At 41.2% G+C, this 25086-nt stretch overlaps 1 protein-coding gene across 2 annotated transcripts in view; it reads right to left on the bottom strand.

The window, feature by feature from the left end:
- The window catches only part of LIX1 (limb and CNS expressed 1), a 170779-nt gene that overhangs the window by 45309 nt on the left and 100384 nt on the right, over positions 1-25086 (bottom strand). The gene's annotated exons all lie outside the window — the stretch shown is intronic.

Below are 25086 nucleotides of genomic sequence, written 5' to 3' on the forward strand. Positions count from 1 at the left end.
GACTTGAACCTGTGATCTCTGATTGCCTCTGCAGTTTCACAATATTGCAGTATATAGACTGAATCGTGGTCTCCTAAGACGCTTAGATGAGGCCTTCAGCAGGAACCCGCCTGCTATGGTAAGTAGCTAATCGGCAAAAGCAGTCAGAATGACGTCATTTAAATGTAGCTGTCAAAGACTGACAGGCTATTCATAAGATACACTGGCTATTAACGCTGGAAAAGAGAGTGTATGCTAAATGAGGTGCGATTACAAAATTTGAGAAATTGTGGGCGTTATTAATTGATACATTAGGGATGGCTTCCATGGTTAATTTGGTTCCTTCTGGGTATGTTGTAGCTGATGGTTGGGAATAAGCAGCTCTTTAATGCAAAATGGTACCTTCCAATTGTGAAGAGGAAGATGTAACAGTATACCTGTACTTCTTGTCGCCTTTGGGGCTTATTAAATGATTTAAGTATTCTGGAATAGAGGGCAAAGCGGATATTTAAAAGTAAACAATGGAGCTCATCTCTGGCCGCTGCTGTTGCAGACAGATGTTCCTAATGGTCACTTTTTTTGACTATCAAAAAGAAAAGGTACCTCCTGGCCCCAACCATTTTGATGAGCAATAAAAAGTTAAAAAGACCAAAATAGCAATAATCACCAGAAGCTAAATGTCTCATAATGAAGGTTATTGAAACATAGGAAGGTTTCAATTGTCCATAAAAGCAAATGGATAAGAATTATAAGGCCTGTGTAAAATGTCAAATACGATGCAGTTATCTGCTCATTATGCTTCAAGCCCATGGCCATACTACAGTTTTACTCTTTTTGTCAAGTTGCACAGAGCCAAATTATAGCACTCACAATGGTTCAATGGGTAGTACTGTATCTAGGTAAGCCTCCAGTATCATAAAAATAAAATTGTAGATTTAATTTAAACAAAATCTGACTCTGATATTATTTTGCTATAAACATGTGGGGTCTGATGGGACTGTTGCGAACTCACAGGTATCATACATAGTGATAAGCGAACCCCTGCATGTTTAGGTTCGGCTAAACATTTTTAAAAAGTTCAGTTCGGGTACCAGAACAGTACCCGAACCCCAGATGAATGGAGGGTCAGATCATCCATTGTTTGCCACCCTGTCGTCTGCATGACAGCACGGCAAACACTGCCTTTGATCATTGGTAAGATTATTACTGCTGGTCAGAGAGCTGCATGATCCAGCAGTTCACTGCCGGTCACAGAGGCTTGAGGTGATGCGAGTACTAATCCCATCAGCCTACGCCTGCTGTCTTTAATAGAGCATGCACCAACTGCGCAATAAATAATTAAAAAAGTGGGTTCTCCCCTATTTAAGATAGTCAGTGCAGGCAAAATTGACAGCGACGGGCTGCAACCCTCAGCTGTTAGCTTTATTATAGCTGGTTATCAAGAAAACAGGGGTCCCCATGACGGTTTTTGAAAACTATGTAAATAAATTAAAAAACGGCATAGAGTCTCCCCCCATTTTTGACAACTAGCTAAGCTAGAGCAGACAGCTGGGGCTGTTATTCTCAGGTTGGAAAGAGGCCATGGATATTGCCCCCCAGCCTAAAAATAGCAGTCTGCAGATGCCCCAGAAAAGGAGCATCTACACGATGTACCAAATCTGGCGCTTTGCCAGGCTCTTCCCACTTGCACCTTTGGTGCTTGTAAGGGGTAATATTTGTGAGTCTGATGTCACCTTTGTATTGTAAGGTGACATCAATCCCAGCAGTTAGTAATGGAGAAGCGTCTATAAGACGCCTCTCCATTACAAACCCCAAAGTCATATTGTAAATAAAAGACACCCAGAATAAAATCCTTTATTTGAAACAAAAATCATGCAAATGACAGCGTGGGAAACACTCGATGTTCAGGGTACCGAACTCAAACAGTGACACGGACGGCCTGGAGAAGGTAGGCATTTGGTACGGACTCCGAACTTTACTGTTCGGGTTCGCCCATCACTAATCATAACAGCCGTTCTCAAATATAGTCTGTGAGGTGGCCCCAAAACCAAAGCTTTACTTTATAAATTCAGTTCTCTTTTTTGGAAATATTATTTTTTCCAGTTTACATTAAATGTAAGCCAAACTAGCAACTCGCCAGCAGTACGGAAGGAAACAAATCCATCCTGGAACAACAAAAAAAACTTGTACTATATAAACTTAGTGAAAGATGCTTCATGTACAATTTATTTCTGTTCCAGTGTGATTATAGTATTCTTCCATTAAAATGCATGCATTATTCCCTTGATCTGTCAGAAACTACGCCAGTATCTGAAACATCAAATAGCATTCCACAGGATAGTATTGGGACATTAAATGTGGAACACTCCTTCCATATTAAAATGTTATTTTTCATGGAAAACACATTAAAATACAAACTGGCCTAGATTTTCCTGTACACAAATACTCCTCCGCTGCATACTTGTTCTCATATATTTGGACTCCCGCGGTGCTGTGAGGCCTCTGGGAATGACTATTGTCTGCTAGAGCTTGTTCCACTTTGTAATATTGTATTACTCTTGAAAATTGTGACTTGCAAAATCCAATCTTGTTCTCTTCACACACATCTAATTTAAAGTTCCTTGTCCCTAAAGGAAAAAATTGTAACAGGGCCCCCCCATTTAGAATAATCAACTCTGTGGTAGAAAAGCCATTAAAACTCTCACGTATCAGGTCACTGATGTGACAGCTACTGTTTAAGATACTGCTTTAAAGAAGTGCTCCCATCAAAGTTTTTATCCTCTTGATATATTGAAATCATATTATATAGCACTGTGTACTTACAATTGCTCATTTTGCCTTTCTACCCAGTTAATTTTTCTCTTCACGTTTTTTCTGCTTTATGTAGAAATAGGAAGTCTCTTTTCCCTGCATGAGTCATACCCCTCTTCAACTTCTGGCCCATCCATTCCGCTCCTCCCCCTGCCAGGGACTTTAACAGTGATGCAGAATTGTAGTTCTAATGCTGACTCATGCAGGGAAGAGAGACTTCATGTTTCTACATAGAGCTTAGAATGATACAGTGTCCATTTTTAATCACGTTATAAAAACTAGGAACAAGTGGGTTAATCTGCGATGCTGTTGAAGATGAATGAGGAGATGTAGAATCCAAATGTAAGCAGTTTATTTGTCGAAGTTTTACAACTTCTTCTTCAGGACAAACCACGTGGTTTGCAAAATTTTCAAATGCATTGACATATAAACCACTTACATTTGGATCTTACATCTCCTCATTCTTCTTCAACGGCAGTGCAGATTAACCGATTTGTTTCCAATTTTTATCTTCTGATTCTCCTCATGGGTCTGCAGCAGACAAACTATATTAGTGGTTGCGTGCACACCATGAAACCAGGGGCGCACCACTGTGCATGTTTTCTTGATAGATAAGACCCATTTGCGATTTTTATCCTTTCCAGTTTTTCTTCGCTTCACTATTTAATCACATGATGTCATAGACCTAATGGAAAACAGAAGAATTATCTGAGTAGAAGGACAAAATGAGCAATTGAAAGTATACAGTGTCATACAATATGATGACACTCATGCTGGAGAAGAGCATACCCCCTTTCAGACCTTGGAAGCAATAGTACGTCCAAGGTCAGATCCCTCGCTTTGATGAGGACTCCGGCGGTGAACCCGCTTTAAAGCCAGGACATGTCAGCTGTTTTCAACAGCTGACATGTGCCTGTAATAGGCGCAGGTGGAATCACGATCCACCCTCGCCTATTAACTAGTTAAATGCCACTGTCAAACGCTAACAGTGGCATTTAACAAGCGTTTCCGGCCGTCGGGCCGGAAATACGCGCATTGCCGACCCCGTCACATGATCGGGGGTCAGTGATGCGTTGGAATAACAACCAGAGGTCTCCTAGAGACCTCTATGTTTGTTGATGCCGGAATGCTATGAGCGCCACCCGGTGGTTGGCGCTCATAGCAATGCTGTAATTCTGCTACATATAGGCGATCTGCTCATCGTCTATATGTAGCAGAGCCGATCAAGTTGTAGACGCTTCTAACTTCCCATGGAGGCTATTGAAGCATGCCAAAATTAAAAAAAAAAAAGTTTTAAAAAAATATGAAAAAAAAAAAAAAGCTTGAATCCACCCCCCTTTCGCCCCATTCAAAATAATAAAAAAAAAATCGCACATACACATAATTAGGTATCGCCGTGTTCAGAATCACCCAATCAATACAAAAAAGGATTAACCCGATCGCTAAATGGCGTAGCAGGAAAAAAAAATCAAAACCCCAGAATTGTGTTTTTTTTTGTCGCCGCCACATTGCATTAAAATGCAATAACGGGTGATCAAAAGATTGTATCTGCACATAAATGGTATCCTTAAAAAGAGAGCTTGGCATGCAAAAAATAAGCCCTCACCCAACCCCAGATCACGAAAAATGGAGACGCTATGGGTATCGGAAAATGGTGCAATTTTTGTTTTTTTTAGCAAACTTTGGAATTTATTTTCACCACTTAGATAAAAGAGAACCTAGACATGCTTGGTGTCTATGAACTTGTAATGACCTGGAGAATCATAATAGCAGGTCAGTTTTAGCATTTAGTGAACTTAGCAAAAAAGCCAAACAAAAAACTTGTGTGAGATTACACTTTTTTGCAATTTCACCGCACTTGGAATTTTCTCCCGTTTTGTAGTACACGACATACTAAAACCAATGATGTCTATGAAAAGTACAACTCGTTCCATAAAAAATAAGCCCTCACATGGCCATATTGACAGAAAAATAAAAGAGTTATGGCTCTGGAAAGAAGGGGAGAGAAAAATGAAAACTGAAAAAAAGCTTCGGTCATTATTATTTATTTATATAGCTCCATTAATTCCATGGTGCTGTACATGAGAAGGGGTTACATACAAAATTATACATATCGTTTACAGTAAACAAATTTAAGTCCTTGCGGACTTACATTCTATGGGATAGTGGGGAGGAGACAGAAGGTCAGAGGTGCAGCAGGTGGTGAGGCGGCAGCTCGGTCGGTGGTGAGGCAGCAGGATGGTTATTGCAGGCTGTAAGCTTTCCTGAAGAGATGGGTTTTCAGGTTCCGTTTGAAGGATCTGAGGGTGGTGGTGGATAATCGGACGTGTTGAGGCACAGAATTCCAGAGGATGGGGGATATTCGGGAGAAATCTTGGAGGCGGTTGTGTGAAACATACGGTCATGAAACATACACTTCTATAGGGGAGTCAGAAGAAATAGTTTCAGGTCATACTAGTGGTTGGATAATACCTATCTAAGGTATAGTGTGCACATGCAGAAGAGGGCCCCTATGCAAGAAAAAAATACTTGGACTCTTTGCGGTCCAAAAGCTCAACATAATGCACTATTCCACCTGCTTTGGGGAGGGAAGAGGGCCCCTTTAATTCTTGGACCCGCACCATTGGTATGTCCACCTCTGGTTCACATACAAGGCTATACAGTATATCTTGATACTATAGGAGGTAACAAAGTTCTCATGCAATATTTTATTGAAAATGATTTGCACCCACTCAGACAGTCTTCTGTTTTGCAGCACTTGCTTCCTTCCAAATCATCACGTTACCTATTAAATCACATCATATGAATTAAATAAGCTAAACACTAACGTCATGGCCCCCATTTAACTGCTGATTTATTCTTGCTTGATATTGGATGGCAATTTTAAGTAATTAATCATTTTTATGAAGATTTCTATGCTTAAAAGGAATACCCTTTGTAGACTTCTGGGCGCGACTTTCCTCTGGGATATCTAAAAGCCAGCATAAATATTTCAACAGCACTGCGCTAATGTTGCTGGTTTCAGATGCTATAAATTTTCCAATGCATTTAGAATTAAAAAAATATACCGACAAAAGTGTGTGTGACCTTACAATATTTGTAACTACGGGGTCTATAGTCCATGGCCATGATTACTAGTATGAAATCTTTTCACCAAGCCACTTTTGTCAGAGGCTGCCCTGTCACTGGGCAATGTAACCTACAGCCTAATTGTATGGCTGCATATAAATCACATCATTACATATAACACAGTACAATGTATTCTACTTGCGCTATTACTTCTAGAACATGGAAAAAAATTCATTCTCTGCTTATGAACTTCTTAACTTAAATGTTAGATGTAACAGTCAGCATTTGGTACAGTGCATGTGTGGAAGAGCGAGAGGTGTTAAAGGGTAAGCGTTCCTTTAAAAAAACAAAGTCCTATTAGACAATCAGATGGACTACTTAAATGTTGTCCGTATGCCCTATTAAGAGTTCTCAACTCTCAGGGACTGGGACTGGGTTTTGCTTGTTTATGTAGTCCCAACTGTTTGGGGATCTCTCAGGATCAGATGTATATGTTGGAGCTGTATATCACCTTCCTTACCACCAATATGACTTAAAACTGACATGAGATGTAAGAGAATAGCATCCCCCGATGGGCGAAAATAAAGCAGCTGTCGGCTGTACACTATTAGCTGACAAACTGCTGCATCACACAATCGGTGTTGGCACCGACCATGGCCGTTTAACAACTTTGATGCTGCTGTCATTATTGAATACAGCATTTAGATGGTTAGAGTGTGGGGGGCTCCCTCTTTAACCCATGGGTACCCTGAGATAATGATAGTGTGGTGCTGATGGTTATTATGACAATTCATAACCACATGAATATATATACACACACATACATGTATGTATGTGTGTATGTATGTCAGTCAGATACCCTGATTAATAATATGGTACCTAAAGAGTTCAATAAAAGATACACACGAAATATGTTTATTTTTTTTTAAAAAAAAGTTTTAAAAAAATTGCGTGGGCTCCCGTGTATTTTTTCATAACCAGCAGAGGGAGAGCTGACGGCTGAAGGCTGATGTTAATATTCTGGGAAGGAACCAATAGCCATAAAGGTTCCCAGGCTATTAATATCAGCTCACAGATGTTTGCTTAGCCTTTACTGGCTAGTTTACAGGGGAACCCCAGAAAAAAATTGACATGGGGTCCCCCTATAAAAATCGAACCAGCAAAGGCTGGGCAGACAGCTGTGGGCTGATATTAATAGCTTGGGAAGGGGTCATGTATTTTGGCACCCCCAGGCTAAAAACATCAGCTCTCAGCCTCCCCAGAAATGGCGCATCTTATAGATGCGCCAATTCTGACACTTAGCCTCGCTCTTCCCACTTGCCCTGTAGTGGTGGCAAGTGGGGTAATATTTGTGGGGTTGATGTCACCTTTTTATTGTCCGGTGACATCAAGCCCACGGCTTAGTAATGGAGAAGCATCAATAAGACACCTATTACTAATCCTATAGTTACATGGTAAATAAAGACACAGCCAGCATAAAGTCCTTGAATTGAAATAATCACACACTCCTTCATTGAATCTTAATTTACCATACTTACTGCATCGCCTAATCTCCCGAATCCCTCAATCTCCTGCAACAAAAATAGAATAAACCAACATGAATATTCCCAGTCTGACGTAGTTCATTTACCAAGTGTCCCACATCGATCTCACGTGTAGAACCGTCACATCAGGAGCTCCGGTGATACACTGACAGGAGATAATCGCTTCTGCAGTGCATCACTGAGAGTTCACCAGAGTTCATGCTCTCACTTACGGCACTACTGCTGTGTGAGAATTTTCTCATGCAGCAGTGCCTCAAGTGAGAGCACGAACTCCGGTGAACTCACGGTGGCGCAGTGATACACTGCGGGAGGATCACCTCCTGTCAGTTTATCACCGGAGGCCGGGTAGAGCAGTCACATCTCCCAATGTGACTGTTCTACACGTGAGATCGTTGTGGGACACTTGGTAAATGAACCACGTCAGACAGGGAGTATTTATGTTGGTTTATTATTTTATTTTTGTTGCAGGAAATCGAGGGCGTCGGGGATTAGGTGTTTGGTGAGTATGAATGTTTCTTATTTTTGTTTTACAAATGAAGATAGTCACCGGATGATGGGACTACTGTCCCATCATTGGCTCATGCTGTCACTGTTATATGTGAAAGCAGACATAGCCAGATGGGAGTAATAGTCTCAACAGACGATGCCTGGCTACGCAGACACCCACACAGATACCCACACAGAAACACACATATTCTCCACCCACACACATATATTCTCTGCCCACACATGTATATTCTCCGCCCACACACTCTTCCTCCTTCCTTTCTGCAGCGTTTTTGGTATGTAAATCTGCAAACCTTTTTAGACTAGGTGCACATGTGCAGAATTCCCGCGGAAATTTCCATGGCAATTCCGCAACTCCCTGCCGCAGGAAATACGAGAGAAATCCGCATGCATAATTCCCGCAAAAAAATATTTTGCAAGCGGAATTAGCTTGCAGAATACTAGCGTTTTCTAAGCGATCTGTAGCATCGCTTGGAAAACTGATTGTTTGACAAGTGTGACCAACCTGTCATAGTGTTTGACTAGTGTGACCTACTTTTTACTATTGAGGCTGCCTATGCAGCTTCAATAGTAGAAAGATATAATGTTAAAAATAATAAAAAAAATAAAAAATCGTGTTATTCTCACCTTCCGGCGTCCCCAGGCCTCAGAAATGCTCGCGGAAAGTCCCGTTCCCAGCGATGCCTTGCGACAATGACCCCAGATGACGTAACATCTTGCGAGACCGCTACCTCATCACAGGTCATTGTCGCAAGGCATCGCTGGGAACGGGACTTGCCAGGAGCATCGCGAGGAGCGGGATGTTTGCAGGGGATGCCGGAAGGTAAAAATTTTTTACTCTAATTCTATTTTTTTTTACAGGGAGGAGACCCTGGGTACCATCCGCACATTTTCCACTTACTTTGCGCATGTTGGGCATAGCCACATGCAGAAAGTAAGTGGAACAATGCATTCCTAGGTGTGCAGAATTCCCGCGATTCTGCAAAAAGAATGAGCATGCTGCGTATTTTTCCGCGATGCGATTCCACCGCGGAAAAATATGCAGCATTAGCACAGCATGTGCGGAATGCCAATGAACTCAATGGGTTGCTTATTTTATGCTTTTTTGTGGCGAAAAAACACGGCAAAAATGCAGAAAATCCGCAGGAATTCCGCACGTGTCCACATAGCCATACACCTGCAGTGCGCAAGCGCTGGGCCTCTGACCTTTCCCTGTGCACTGCAGTACTTTGGGCAGATCAGTACGCCTGCGCAAAAGCGCGGCACGAAGCAAGCAGGATGCCGACATCGCATGGGGCGGTTCGGGTCCGATTGATGTCGCGGCCCGGCTCCTCCCATCTTCTAGCGATGACGTCCTCTTCTTTGTGTCACGGTCACGTGTACCTGGACGCAGCGAGTACCGCAAGGCGAACCCATAAGACACCCGTCACCCTGGATACAGCGCCTCCAATGGGGCGAATTTAAATAATAAAACATGCAGCTGGATACGCCACCTCCAACTGGCGAATTTAGGTATTACACGTCATACATACAGTAGTCTGGAAACCCCGCCTCCAGTAAGGCGAATTTAAATAATAAAGGGGGAACCTGGGTAACATTACAATGGTGGGCCCTGCAATAGCAAATAAGGAAGTGGAGACCTCCTGAACTCCCCTGAGCCAGTGTCCCTGCACGCCTAATGTTCCCTATGCCGGTTCCGCACCGGGCGACGCACAGGAACCTAAAAACCCTAGCTCGCCCTGAACCTAAACCCTCACTAGGGAATTGGTCGGTACGGAAACTAATCCCACCACTGCACTAAAACACATGAGGAAAGATGACAAAACAGGGGAAACACCACTTAGCTTTGCTCTGTTGCGTACGCTCCTAGCAACAGAGCCCACCACCTACGTGCATCTTCTCCTTCACCCGGATCCATCACCATAACTGGATCCTTCATCATAGTGCAGCCTTGGAGCAGAGTCCACCACCAATTGCAGAAGTCCAGTAACAGAGTCCCAAAGATGAGTTCAGCTCCTGCCCAAAAAGTCAAGCATGCTTGAGTCCGGCTCTCAGCAACCAAGTCCCACATGCTGAGTGCAACTCTCTCCATAGTCGCCACTCTACCAAGCCATGCAAGCACTTCCTGCCGACACAATAAACTGTGACTCCACCACGTCATGCCAGCCCTTCTTGCAGACCACCTAGCTGCCACTCGTCCCCTCGGGCTGGGCTGCGCAGGACTCATGTTCAACTCCTTCCTCACCCAGGTTTGCTTCCCAAATGATGAACACAATATCACCAACAGTGATTGAACACACCTGGCTCCCTTTTATAGAGCCTAACACCTGATTTGTAATTAAGTGCACATTAAACCAAAGAAACTAAAGTGCACTACCGCTCACCACCACCGGGGCAACTTAGAATGAACGACACCATGTGTAATAATTCTAATGGCCACCGGGGGAAATCACATCACTTTGGCAGCACTAAACCAAAGAAACTAAAGTGCAATACCACTAACTACCACCGGGGCAACTTAGAATGCACAACACCACGTGTAATAATTCTAATGGCCACCGGGGACAATCAACCCACTTTGGCACCAAGCCAAAGGAAAAAAAAGTTCAATTTGTGCATTTAAACGGTCAGATCCAGTCTGGATCATGACACTTTGCTTCCCGTCGCGGATCCTGCGCAGGCGCACTGCTCTGCCCTGTTGAGGGAAGAGCAGAGTACTGCAGTACGCAGGCACTGGGAAAGGTCAGAGAGGTCTGGCGCCTGCGCACTGCAGTACCCTGCTGTGATGGTCATGTGTGACTAGACACACTGCCTCCAGCAGGGCAAATTTCTATGACAGACGTGGCCCTGGATACACCGCCTCCAGCAGGGCGAATTTAAACAAAGTAACGTGCAGCCTGATACACCGCCTCCAGCAGGCGAATTTCAGAATTACACGTGTAACTCGATACACTGCCTCCAGCAGGGCGAATTTAAATTATAAGGGAAACACCAGGGAAACCGATACAATGGAGGGCCCTGCGATAGGGAACGGGGACGTGGAGACCTCCTGCACTCCCCTGAGTCAGTGTCTCTACACTCCTAACAGTCCCTATGCAGGTTCTGCACCTGGCGACGAGCAGGATACCTAAAAACCCTAGCTCGCCCTGCACCTACCCCTTTCTAGTGAAATGGACGGTGCAGAAACTAATCCCACCACTGCACTGAAACACACAAAAGGAAAGGTACAAACAGGGATAACACCATTTAGCTTTGCTCTGTTGCTCTTGCTCCCAGCAACAGAGTACGACACCAAAGTTCAGCTTCACCCCTGAAGCTCGACACCTGAATTCAGCTTCCACCTGAAGTTATAACACCAGAGCTCCCCTGAGCTGCCAGGAACTCCTCTCTGTAGTTCCTTCCTCCACGAGACTTGGTTGGAAATTAGCAATATCACCAACCGTGATTGCAACCACCTGACACTCTTTTATAGGTAAGAGCCAGCAATCACACCTGCTTCATAATCACGTGCACTAAACTAAAGTAACCAGAGTGCAATGACCCTATCGGCCACCGGAGGCAAAACTAGAACTGAAACCACCACAGTGCAATGACCCTAATGACCACCGGGGGCAAAAAAATTTTAAGCACACAGCTTAAGGAAAAAAAAAAGGTTACTAGTGCTTTTATCTGTCATAATCCAGCATGGATCATGACACCTGCTCTGCCCTCAACAGCCACGATGGGAAGCAAAGAAGAGGATGTCATCGCTAGAAGATGGGAGGCACCAGACCGCGACACCCATCAGACCGGACCGCCCCCAGGTGAGTATAATAAAACTTGTTTTTCTTCTCTTTCAGATCAGACCGGGGGCTTATCTACAGCATTATAGAATTCTGTAGATAAGCCTCAAAAGGCAGTGGCCACATCTTATAGCGGCAAAACAAGGTGACAGGTTCCCTTTAAAGAGTTTACTGGTTATGATAGACTCATTTTATGAATCTACAATTCTTTAGAATGTCCTAGATCAGTAGTCTCCAACCTTTTAGCCTAAGTGCCATAGTCAGTTCTGACAGATGGTTAGGAGCAACATTCAAAGTCCTCTGAGTAGTGAAATTCAATGCCAACCCATAGCAGTGACTAGTGACACCCAGAGCTCACCATTACTTTTAAAATGACAGTCAAAGCTTCCCCCTCAGATATGACACCAAAATCTTGTGCCGACTTGCCATAAAAGCATCACACTTATATCCAAGGGTTCCCATCCTACTTCCATTTGGTATTCTAGCATAAATCACTCCCACCACACAATCCCATCCAGCTTGAAGCATCCCTCTATATATTATCCAGTTTACCATATTTACCTCTCCACCATGGTGTCCAGAATATGAGCATCTAGATCTGCTCTTCCAAGCGGGGCTACTCACAAATGTCACCCTTTGGAGACCTGCTCTTCCGCGAGCCACACCTCAAGGGCTCAGGAGCCACATGTTGGGTATCCCCGTCCTAGATAATAAAATTAGGTCAGAGGACTTGTTCTCAACTGTCAGTGAATGTGTTTTGGGAACAGTTTTGACCTGTTTATGTAACTGGGTATAGACCTCAGCTTATTTGATATTGATAGCTATCCTATAAATAGACTATCAATACCAGAAAACCTTTTTAAGAGTAAAATTCTTACTGCTAGCATCCATCCTTGCAAAGTTAACTTGATAAAAAATACAGTAAAACTCTATAAAATGTCTAAGGCATGAGTATAGGGTCAAATGACCAGTATAACTAACTCAAATAATACTTCGCCAAGTAAAAAACACCTTAATGAATTAATATATTAAATTACTCATAATGTCTTTTATCTACAAATGGCACCTCATATAAAAAGCAAGGAAGTAGTTAATTATATGAGGTATACGTTATCTCTTGCCTTCCATTAATCTTCCAAGTTATAAGTCAGTTTTGAGGTTGAATTTTGTTTACCTGCCACCCAGAAGTTAAATCTAATTCTCCAAACTGTTCCCAATCCAAACGTTATTACTGTAAGGTCAAATTACTTAAATATAGCTGGAAAAAAAAGCACTGCCAACTGCTTCAATGAACTGCAAACCTCACAGGAACCCGCATAAAAAGGGAAGGATTACAAGGCTCCTTCAAATGTATTGATGATTATAGGCCAGTGATAGGGAGAATGTGAAGAAAAATGACCCTTGGCTTGTTTGGAGATATTCGTTGTAACTATTAAACTAAGGAAAACATGACTTTGAGAAAAGACATTTTCTTTAAAGCCACAAAACTAGGTAGAAATTTGCTCTGAAGCTTTATAGAAGGTCAGAGCTTTAGAAATAACACAAAATTTGGGGTTTCCTAAAAGTGCAATGTTTAAGTCCCATGGAAAATGTGTTTTCTGATAACTTAAAAATAATATTTTAGGGCTCTGTGCGGTATCCTGCTTTGTTATTCCTCTTAGAAATGAATAAATTGTCAATTGGGTATTACCATTCCCTCTGTCAAAGGGGATTGTCCCTATGCAGTCTGACACTGTCCAATCAGTGCTGGGATGGTAGGGACACACTCTACATTTCATATGTTCACCTGTGTTCAGGACAGCTTTCATTGATAGGTTACAGTGTTTCTGATATTCAGTAGAGCAAAAATGATCTCACTAAGCATAAATTCAGTCTAATTGAACATCTGTTCATTCATCATACATCATATGAACATTGCAAAACTAGATTGTACAATTACAATATGACTTGGGTGGTGCTCGCTCTACACAATGCAGTGAAGTCTATAAAAATCTCACCATAAAGATGGAAGGAAGAGAAAAACATGGCACTCAGCAGTTTCTTCTTCAAAAAAATACTGTATTCACATTAACAGATATTATACATCAATTGGGTAGGAGCAAGCCCCCTTCCCGGTATATATGAAGGCCGTTTCGCATCCCTTGTGACGCTTCATTCATGTACTGGACCTTACGTGACCATACCTACAAACCTTTATATACTCATTTCAATGAGTGAAATACAAAAATTTATCCATTTAAAAAAAATACAATTCTCAATAAAATACAGGTACAAAGAAAGGAAATGGCAGCATCTTTATAGCAGAACAATGCTAATATCTTTGTGGTCATTTAGACCCAATAGACATGATGCAGTTGCTTAAGATCCAGAGACACTCCTCCTCTAATAGTCTCATGTCTTTTAGCACCAGTTTACCATTTATTGGACAGCAAAACTCAGACAATTCCAATCATTATTGTGAGCAGATTGTACAAGTTCAATTAATCTCAGAGCTCCTGTAACTGAGAATGTGAAATATCTATATACATACGATATATCGTACATGATGTGTCAGCACACTACGATTAATTAATACATGAAATTGCTATAATCGTTAAAAATGTAAGGTACTTAGCGTTTTTTTTATCAAAAAGTGCAGGAGCCGTCCAACCACGTCAAGGTGTACATTTAAATATGTATAGTCCCAAACCACTATATGTCCTACCTCTCCATGTGCCAATCCAGGCCTCATCTGAATGGGGAGAGAAAAGGAAACCAGGCATAGTTCACATTTAAAAACATGTATGGAGAAGAAGGGTAGATCAGAGTGCTGAGTCCGGGAGGGGCCCACACCCCCAATATGTACTACAAAAAATAAAAATAGGACCCACACACGTTTAGTATTAAATTAATGCAAAAGTGCACAAACACGCGATGTGGCTAATATACAAACATACCCAGTGCATATGACCCCAATCCTGTTTTACATGGCCCTCCATCCAGGTACAGATTCTCTTTAATTTGGGGGATCTTAGGTAAAAAAAAATACCATTTAGCAGTCATAGGATTCACTGGATATAAAAGTTTACCCATCCGTCTAGATAAAAAACTTTTTTAGACTCCATTTATTTAAGAGAATGCAATTTGTTAGCAAACTTCAATGTTGAATTCTCAGATAAAACCACATGTAATTCCCAATCAGACAATTGGTCTCGACATTACTACTACATTTCCACCATTGGCAGCATCATTGATTATGAAATCCTGATGACTTCTGAGCCACTTTAGTGCCCTCATCTCTCAGTCATTCAAATTAAGTGGTGTCCCATTTATAAATCAAGCCCCTAACATCATTTCACACCATTGTTACGGATTTAACTCCACCCTTAAAACATTCCAATTAACTCTCCGATGAAGTGTCATTTTGCCAGCTCAGTCAAAGCATTAGGCTTAGTTATAGTAAAAGTCCGATTTGCCTTCAAATATACCGGTATTATCTTTTTCCCATTCAGTAATCTGTAGTTTTATGAAATTTATAGAATTGTAATTTTCTCCCAGATTCATTAAAATGTATTTCAAACCTAGAAAAAGCAAACGTATTAATTACACAATATATAAGGCCTTTTCCGAGGAGACAGGAGAAACAGGTGCTAAAACACATTCACGACTATTACAGGAGACGGTCTGGGTCTTACACACTGAAGCATTGGGTCCACTGGGCCTAAATGATCGCAATGATCTCAGTAGTTTTATATTATTAACACACTGCTATTTCCTTCTTTTGTATCCGTATTTTATTTAGAATTGTATTAATGTTTTTAATCATTATGTATTCAACTCACTGGAATGAAGGTAGGTAGGGTCACGTGAGGCACCTGGATGAAACGTCAAGAAGGAGAAAACATGGTCGTTGTGCCGTATACTTGGAAGGGAGCCCGCTCCAACCGGTTTCATGTATACCATCTTTCAATGAAGAAACTTTTTGAAAAAGGAATCTTTCAATCATTCCATCTTTAAAGTGAGATTTTCTAAGCATTCCAGTCATAAGTTTTTATTAGCAAATAGATCTCTTAGACCCAGTTCGAATATTGTACTTACTTTGGATATCCTACAACCTTTCGTTTTTTTAAAGTCCACATCACGTAAAATAAGCTCATGCGATGCTCATTCCAATATCAGAATTTTACAGCTGCAATTTGTATTGTTAAAACTTGTCACAAAGCCTCTTAATAAAGCACTTACACAATTTTGAAAGACTTTGGTGACAGTTTCTTCTCCTTTCTCACGTTATGGCTGGAATAAATGGCTGTTGTGTAGAAATTAGACTAGAGATGAGTATGCTGCCTGTTGCCAACATACAAACCAAACTAGGATGGAACTGCAATCTTGCTTTCTGGTATTTAGTTTGCAGAACAAGTTTAACTGATGGAAGTAATTTTCCACAGGTCAGATGATAATAATTTGTAATTGGCCAATTCATATTGACTATTTTTAAAATATAGCAATTCTTACTGACATTTACGATGTAGTAGATCTCTATGTGTAAAACCAACCTTTAACCTTAGGCCCTATACATAGGACCTGGAGGATGTAGAGTGACTCGGCTATATAAAGTTTCATTGCTTCCTATAAGTACAACCCTTATATGATCTGTACATGGAGTATACTATGCAGTGCACCACTAATTGGTATCTGATAGGATCATATGGAATTCACGCCAAAAACTAGGTATGAAGGCAGTGACATAGTTACACTAATGGCCCTTACAGTATATACATGCTCTATTACAAGTTTATATAAAACCTGGAAAAGCATCTCTGTGCCCAAACTCTTAAATCGTTGAAATGCCAGAAACAAAGAAATAAGCTACATGAAAATTACAATTGACCCGAGGCATAAGTGCACTTTGGCAAATGTGCAATATACGAAGCTCCAGGAGATACTCCTGTTATGAATTACTTTGAGGTGAAGTATGTCTACGTCTGTCCTTAGAAGGTCTCCGCATTCCTGTAAATTCATATTCATATTAAAGCAACTATCGATTACATTTCTGCTTTCCATCAAATTTTCCATCTTTGCAGTCAAATCTTTGTGCTTTCATTTTACATGCCACGCTCTTTCCTCAGTTAGTAAATATTCATGTGTCCAGAAAAATAAAGTTTGTCAAATAATGTTGGGGACAAAATCTAAGATACAGTTAACACTATATAAACTATTTTGGGCCATAGACAACATGGAAACGAGGCCAATCATTTTAGAGGTAAAACGTTCTGTTCTATCAGGTCTGTCAATATAGGTTTCCTGTGCCAGGAAACAGATTATTCCTCTGATTTAGAAAAGGTTTCTGGAATATCTAGACAATTAGCAAAACTTGAGTTCTCACACTAAACCTTTCACTCGTTGGCCCTGACGAAGATTTCAAATAGTTGCCAAACCATGAGAACAACTTTAAGCAAAGGGGTATATTTGCTTTGGAGAATACATCGATGGGCTTTGTTGAAAGCTCAAAAATGGTTATTCGGTGGAAAATAAGTTTACTCATTTTTCAGACTCCTTAGAGCTAAGATGGCACTGTAGCACAATGAAGGAAAAAGGTTACTAAAAAGGCAGCTGGATACTAAAAGAATGAGCTCTATAAGTTCCTAGACGATGCTGCGCTATAGAAGATATAGGATAAGGTGGATACGTGTGCAGAGGATTTCTGGGACTAAAAATCAATTCATTTCATCTGAATGGGCTAGGTTTGGTGGCAATAATTGCAGACTCATCTTGTTAGGGCATAATGGGTACACTGTGTACACAATTATCAAGTAAGTGAGTATTTTGACCATATTATTTGTATATAAACTTTCCATCTCCAACCTGTATAAACTTGAATGCTTATTGGATGAAGCCGATCAGGTGATATGTATTTGTGCAACGAGGGAGGGTGAGGCCTACAAATGTCAACATCCTTTATCAAACAAAAAGTGGCCTGGCATGCCGCGAAACGCGCGTCTGGGGTTTACTGCTGGGTCTCCCCCCACATATTCTCTTGGTAAGCTCCCAATTTTTTTACTTCTTTATGGGGCACATTTCTATCTATTCTGAACCGTAGGTTTACTGCTTATAATGGGATAGTGACTGTGTTCCCCATAACTAATCCTGGAGTCCTGTGTTTTTCCTATATGGCCACTGGGCATATTATTTGTATATAGGATTAAGTACTCCAGAGATATGTTTACATATGGGGCTATTTACTTGGAGTACTTCCATCTGTGTGGGAGGGGAGGGTTGCCCTGGTTATGTGTTATCTGCATTTCTATTGGCACTCTGTTGTTACGGCTATATGCACTTTGTTTGATGTTTAATAAAATCTATTGATATTTTTTATCTGCATACCATCTCATGCTCCTTTTTGTCCTCTGGTATCCATGGTTGTTGGAGTTGATGTAGTTTGTACAGAGGGTGGGTATTTCCTCCCTCCTCCTTGGTACTTTATTATGTTTATGGGACTTCTGTTGCTACCCTTTATCAAGGTGTGCAGACTTATAATGCAGCTTGTTTCCACAGGCAAAATGGGCCAAAAGGGGATTTATCTGACTCTGAAAAAAAAAACCAATTGTCACGTCTTACAAAGGGATGCGGCACAAATGAAATTGCTAAGATATTGGGGCGTGATCACAGAACCATCAAAAGTTTTGTTGAAAAATAGTTAACAGGGTCACAAAAAAAAAATTTTGAAAAACTTTTTTTGTTGAGAGAAAATAAGACGTACAATAACTCCCAAAGGTTTGAAAAGAATCAAATGTGAAGTGACCAGGAAGCCATTATCTTCCAGAACGGTCATATACCAGAATGCAACCTCCTTGGAGGCCCAGAAGTACAAGTGTTCAGTCCTCAGACATTGCCGAGGTAAAGAAGGCTGAAACCCAACAAACACTGAAAGTTAAAACGTCAAGAAAGGGACAAAAGTATCTGAAGATATATGATGGATCAGATGAATGTCTTCCACGTCATCTCAGACACCAGCAAGGTGGAAGAGGGGTACGGCTCTTGGATGGCATTATTAAAGATGAGCTAGTAGGACAATTTTGGATTAAAGATGGACTCAAAAAAATTCATAAGCCTACAATTTTTAGAAGATACTTTTTTTGTGCAGGACAATGCTCCATCACAGGCATCAAAGTCTCCACTGCTTGGCTGCCAATAAAGGTCTTAAAGATGAAAGAATAATGATATGGCCCCTTCCTCACCTGACTTAAACCCTAGTGAGAACGTGTGGGACTTTCCTAAATCGGAGATTTATGGTGAAGCAAAACAGTACACCTGTCTGAACAATGTCTGGAAGTCTGTGGATGGTATTGACTTTATGGATGGGAGGCTTAGTGACTTAGGTCATTGATATATATTTTTTAAATGTGTTTTTGTACATTTTGAGCTGTTTGTTTTTGATGGTGAAAGTGAGAATAATAACCAAACAACTGAGATGAGGAATTTACAATTTTTATTTAGCTGTATAATAATTCTGCACGGTAATAGTTGCCCCAAAATTCTGCATCCATAGATCTTCTTCTAATAAAAACAAAACTTCACTTTCACCTTTCTTTAATCCCTTCACTCTCAGGCGATTTTCTGTTTTTTTGTTTTTTCCTTCTCTTATTGCAAAAGAGCCATAACTTTTTTTTTTTTTCCAGCCTTATAGCTGTACGGGGGCTTGTATTTTTTGGACAAGTTGCACTTTTGAATGACCCCATTCGTTTTACCAAATAATGTACTGGAAAATGGCAAAAAAAAAATTCCAAAGTATTCTGAAATTGCAAAAAAAATGCAACTACACTTTTTTTTTACAATTACCATGTTCAATATATTGTAAAATTGACCTAGAAATATGATTCCCCAGGTCAGTACAAGTACGCAGATACCAAACATGTACATATATTTTTCTCCATTTAAGTGGTGAAAAAAAACACAAATTTGTCAAAAATTTTTTACTTTTGTTGCTATTTTCTGAGACCCATACTGTTTCCATTTTCAGGATCTGGGGCTGTGTGATGGCTTATTTTTTGCGCCTTGAACTGACATTTTTACTGATACCATTTTGGGGTAGATACGAAATTTTGATCTCCTATTATTGCATTTGATTGCAAACTTGCAGTTACCATATAAACATAATTCTAGCATTTCAATTTTTTTCTCGTTATGCAATATACCAATCGGATTGATTTACTTTATATTTTAATAGCTCGGACATTTCTGAATGCAGCGATATCAAATATGTTTAATTAATTTTTATTTAAGGTTTTATTTTTAATGGAGCAAAAGTGGGGATTTGAACTTGTGTTTTTTAATTGTTTTAATATTTTTTTCAAACTTTTTTTTTTTTACATTTTACTGTATTTAATAGTTCCCTTAGAAGACTTGACACTGCAATCGTCTGATCACCTGTGCTACACATACCAGTGCTTCAGCATTGCTATCTCTATATATAAAAATGAATGTATGTATGTGTGTATCACAAACCAATCACGAAGCATCTTTCATTTCACCAGAGCTGTGCAAAAGAAGCTCAGCTGTGATTGGTTGCTATGATCAACAATTTTCCTGGCAACCAATCACTAAGCATCTCTCATTTCACCAGAGCTGGTTAAAAGTAGCTGAGCTGTGATGGTTGCTATGAGCAAGTTTTCCCACTTGACAACACCTCAGCAGACACTGACATGGTAGAAGAAATCTAGCATCCCCAGGAACATAAGCTCCCAGCCATTGTCTGCCCCCCAGAAAGGAGCACAGAGCACATGACAGAAATGAATCCCCCCTCCCGTGGATCAGTGGTATGCAAGTTAGGGCAAATCCACTCAGCGTTTTGGTACTGACCCCAGGTCTTTCTTAAAGGGATCTCCGGTATGGAAAGCAGGGCAAATCCATCCAGTGCTTTGGTTCTGACCCCATGCCTCTCTTAAAGGGATCCTCGGTATGGAAGTCAGGGCAATTGCCTTCAAATGCTCTGGTACTGACTCCAGGCTCTCTTAAAGGGATCTCCTGTACGGAAGTTAGGGCAAATCCCTCAGCGCTCTGATTCTGACCCCAGGGTTCTATTAAAGGGATCATTGGTATGCAAGTCAGGGCAAATCCACTCAGTGCTCTGATTCTGATCCCAGGCTTTCTCAAAGGGATCTCTGGTATGGAAGTTAGAGTAAATCCCTCAGTGCTCTGATTCTCACCCCAGGGTTCTATTAAAGGGATCACTGGTATGGAAGTCAGGGCAAATCCACTCAGCGCTCTGGTTCTGATGCCAGGCCTCTCTTAAAGGGATCCCCGGTGTGGAAGTTAGGACCGTTCCACTCAGCGCTCTGGTTCTGACCCCAGGCTGACGGGATGATGTGGGTTATTTGGGGTAGTAGTCCAGTGGCTCTGGCTGATGGGATGATGTGGGATATTAGGGATAGTAGTCTGGTGGCTCTGGCTGACAGGATGATGTGGGATATCAGGGGTAGTAGTCCAGTGGCTCTGGCTGATGGGATAATGTGCGATATTAGGGGTAGTAGTCCGGTGGCTCTGGCTGACGGGATGATGTGGGATATTAGGGTTAGTAGTCCGGTGGCTCTGATGGGATGATGTGCGATATTAGTGGTAGTTGTCCGGTGGCTCTGGCTGACAGGATGATGTGGGATATTAGGGGTAGTAGTCCGGTGGCTTTAACGGGATGATGTGGGATATTAGTAGTCCGGTGGCTCTGGCTGATGGGACGATGTGGGATATTAGGTGTAGTAGTCCGGTAGCACTGGCTGACGGGATGATGTGGGATATTATAGTGAATGTGGCAATGCGGAGTGGGCGGGGCTATACACTCAGCTTTGTATATATATATATATAATCATTATAATTTGTTATAACTAACCGTAGTTAGTAACTATACCCGGGCTCTTCAGCTAGTGTATAGATAAAATCAAAATCTTCAGCAGACCACTGGCTGTTATGACAATCTGTTGGCGCCCAATTATTATGTTATGGGCACGCCGATGGGCAGGACCATTGACGCGCTTCTTGACTGCGCATGTTAAATACTGCCATCAGTAATAGACAGCAGTATTAAACAAGTTAACAGCCTTCCCTGCGGCTGTTAGAGGCACTTGATGGCTGATTAAATCAGCCATCAAGAGCGGGGAAAGATGCGGATTCAGCATATGAGCCCGCGTCAAAGGCAGGGACAAGTCACTTATGTAATCGGTCGTGAAGGGGTTATTATTTAGGTTTATTAACCTTTTGGATTGACCTGCAGTACTGTAGCTATTTAATAATAAAGTGAATCATCAAAAAATGGCGGATCCGTTTTTTTTGCAAAACGGCGGATTTTGACTGATGGTCAAAAACGGAAGTGTGAAACAGGCCTAAGCAGTGAAATTTCTCAGTGCGAAGACAGACCACTGCTCCCAGGGACATCACTGTACCGTGTGAGAAGACCAATCACCGCTGATCCAGCAGCGATTAGTGTATTATGACACTTGTCCTTGCCTGTCATCACTGGAAGAGGGTACTGCTGCAGCACTGCTCTCCTTATTCAGAGCAGCCCTTTTGGCGGTAACGTCTTCCAGTGGTGAGAACAGCTCGATAGCCTGGTGTTAGTAGTACAATACCAGGCTGTCAGACCTGAACTCACCAACCCTTCCCTGGAGCTCCTGTCACTGCCGCTGCCTGACCTGTGCTCACCGCCTCTACCCTGTCACCGCTCACCAGTCACCACTCTGACATATTCGTGTCATCATTCACCACTGAACACTGTGTGAACAATGACAAGGTTAATTTGTAGTTCAGAGCACAACTCTGAGCTACAATAAAATATAACCCAACTCCTCCCACAGCTAATAAATGGACAGCCTAGTGAGCGTGCTCATATGACAGCTGAGCATCCACAATGTTGGAGATGTGGTCGGACACTAAAAGCAGTGTCATATGACCAGTGGCTGCTGTTTTTGCGGTGTTAGACACTTCCACATCAGCAAATAATAATGGCAGTCCCCAGCAGTTACAGAAATTTTTTTATAAATAATAAGATGTTGAAACTGTACGTACTATTTTGTACTAACATAATTGATTATATACTCAATTATTAATTTAAAAAAAATTGCCACACATTCCCTTTAATGTTGTGGATGATCAGTGTATATTTCCATGTGAGTGCAATAGTTTGTGCTAGTCTACTTGGAGAATTTATGCGGATTCAGCTTACTATTTTTCTTTTGATTCTTGGATGGAATAATTCTTTGCTTATTGGCAGGACTCGACATGAGGATGTTTGGCTAAGAATAATAAGTTGCTTTGATCAACTGAAGAGTAATCTATTGTGCCAACTAAGTGCTATACACTAAAAAGTATGCAGTAAAAAATAACTACTCAGCATTGGGCCAGTAAATAATAACAAAAGGAAAAACTATAAAATAGATTTCAAAAGAAAATAGTTTTCCACATTCAGTTGTTAACACTTAATGAGCAAAGCTGTCCAGTAAACAGAAAATCCTGCTCATGACAACGACTGCCAGGAGAAGGAACATTGGAATGGACAAGACGTCAACTCTCATTACCACATTATGGGAATTCTAGATGTGGCCTCGCTTGTATTCGAGAGCTGTAGATGACCTGCAAAGTCTAATCATCAGTTTGCAGTGGAGAAGTGGCCAAACTTGTGCTGTCACTCTTCATTATCTTCTACTATGGGATATACAAAAACAGCTCTATGAGTGTCCTCAGTTGTTTCTATACTGCTGATTCTCTGTGAGGAAGTGCAACCCTATCTCCATAAACGGGATTTCCAGAGACCGAGACTCTTATTTCTGCCAAGGGCCATTAGAATATTTATACCATCCTTCGGGCCCCGCACAAATCATGCGCTAACTCTTCCCTCAAAGTACATCCTGATGCTGGCACTGGTGTCAGGATGTAATCTTTCATTGTACGCACCTCAGCGTTTAGTAGGGAACAACTGTATGTGCAAGAAGAAGTTAAAAGGCTGGAGGCAGTTAAAATACAGCTGCTGACCCAAGCACTGCAGTCCCCGGGAATCTGTCTGGGTGCCGGATAAAAGGTAATCGAGGGCCATAAATGGCCTGCAGTCCTGAGGTTCTCAATCCCTGCTCTAGAATCTGTAAATTATATATATTTTTTGCATTATAGGCCAATAACTGCATGCATGTGTTCTGCTGTCCTGCCTGCCTACATACATAGAAGAATTAAGGGCTGCATGTAGTACCCAGCAGGCAAGTAGCCCACCACTGTTCTAGAAAAAGGGGTTTTCTTGAAAAAAATGGGGCAAAGTTAGATGGTGCTTGAAAATAACAAAATATGCATCAGTTACCTGCTGAAGCCTCTGAAGCTCCAGCTCCTCCTCAGTTCTTCATTCACAGCAGCTGTGACATCTGTCTTACAGGCAATCACAGTAGACAGAATGCAAACCCAAGGTGACGATTTAAAACATACATTTCGTTTTTGACCTGTGTTAGGTCTTTGTTAAATACTTCATAAAGACCTAACACAGGTTGAAATGTTGTACCGTGCCCATCTATGCCAGAAAAAAAATACTGTGAGTGCGTACATCTTCATTTCCAATGGATGTTCCTTGATATTTTGGACGCTGCGTCCTCCTGGAAAGTGTACCTTCTTTTTTATGATCATGTCTTACATGTGACTACTGCAGCCAATCATGGGGCTCAGTGGTCATGCTAAGGTAAACTTTAAAATAATGCTAATATTAATTTGTCATGGGTCATTTTCTCCAAAAGAAAAAAGTCTACAATTTATTAAAGAAATGCTCGTTATACATCTGTTCCTCTGTGAATAAGAACAAAGATACCCAGTTCTCTGACATTTCTTAAGTAGCAAGGAAAAACCTGTGTTATGTTAAGCTAGCGCTAACGTTCCTTCTTAAAGAACAAAGCGGATTTTAATGCCTAAATTCAACAAAAACTAAACCCGAACAAAATTATCATCCTGTCCATCACCAAGCCTGAATTACATTACAAACCGTAGTAAGGACTGTTGTATTAAATTGTTTGGCTGCCTTAGAAATACTAAGTATCAGGAAAATCTCTTTTCATGGCCAAGTGCCACCACCATACAGAATATAAGTCAAGAACGAGTCATGTCGTGCCATTGAAAATAAAGGCAGAAAATCAGGGAAGGAGGGTTAGCAGAAATTTTACCTGAAATATAAGCATGACTTAGGTAAATATAAGAATTCAGCTAGGAAGGGCCGATTCCTATCTCATGTTAATATATGCATGATTTGTACTTGACTCCTGTAGTCTACTACAGTCATTAAAGTGTACAATAGCCCATCTGAATCCATTCCAACCCGTTCAACCATTGTGGAAGAAATTATATATTTTCTCTAATAACCATTTTAAAATTAAGGTGTTTTGTGGTTGAGTGCAGTGTAATCC

Source organism: Dendrobates tinctorius, unplaced genomic scaffold (genome assembly GCF_039654945.1).
Source record: "Dendrobates tinctorius isolate UK_male_01 unplaced genomic scaffold, ASM3965494v1 ptg000003l, whole genome shotgun sequence".
Classification (NCBI taxonomy): Eukaryota; Metazoa; Chordata; class Amphibia; order Anura; family Dendrobatidae; genus Dendrobates; species Dendrobates tinctorius.